The following is a 623-nucleotide window of genomic DNA, read 5'->3' on the forward strand; positions in this document are numbered from 1 at the left end:
TCACCGGTCCAGGGACGTTGCTGGGTTGGAGGTCGTTCGATTGGGACCGGTGCGGCGGCGGTTGGTGGCCGGACGGCGGCGGGAGGACGGCCGGAAGTCTGCTGGGTGTAAAGAGAAGAAAAACGGGTGGGAGGAGAGAGAATCGGGAGAGAGGGAGAAGAGAAAAGAAGAAGAAATGGGTTGGGCTCGGCCCAGCCGACCCAACAATCCTTTTAACTCAAAATTCCAAAATTCAACACCCCGAAAAATAATACCCGAATAAAAATTACCTTTTACTAGCTAAAATTTACCATTTTTACCGTCGTCGTATTTTCCTCATACGAATTATCCTCCGCTCATAATCGTCCCCGAAACCCCTCTAGGGACCAATTAAACTATTTACTCAATGATCGGGACGGTAAAATTCTTATTATAATCACGCTAGTAAATAAGGTAAAAATATAAGGGTCGGGATGTGACATACCATGACCGTGTACCAGGACCGTGAGAGATCTTAGATCCTTGAGAAAATAAAAAGATAGAGTCCGAGTCAAAGTCGGTGCCCCCTTCTTCTCGACCCTTCTTCCCAACTCTAGACAATTTTTATTTATATTTATTTTTTTATTATTATTATTTATTTACCA

The sequence above is a fragment of the Fragaria vesca genome, unplaced genomic scaffold, assembly GCF_000184155.1.
Source record: "Fragaria vesca subsp. vesca unplaced genomic scaffold, FraVesHawaii_1.0 scf0512996, whole genome shotgun sequence".
Taxonomy (NCBI): domain Eukaryota; kingdom Viridiplantae; phylum Streptophyta; class Magnoliopsida; order Rosales; family Rosaceae; genus Fragaria; species Fragaria vesca.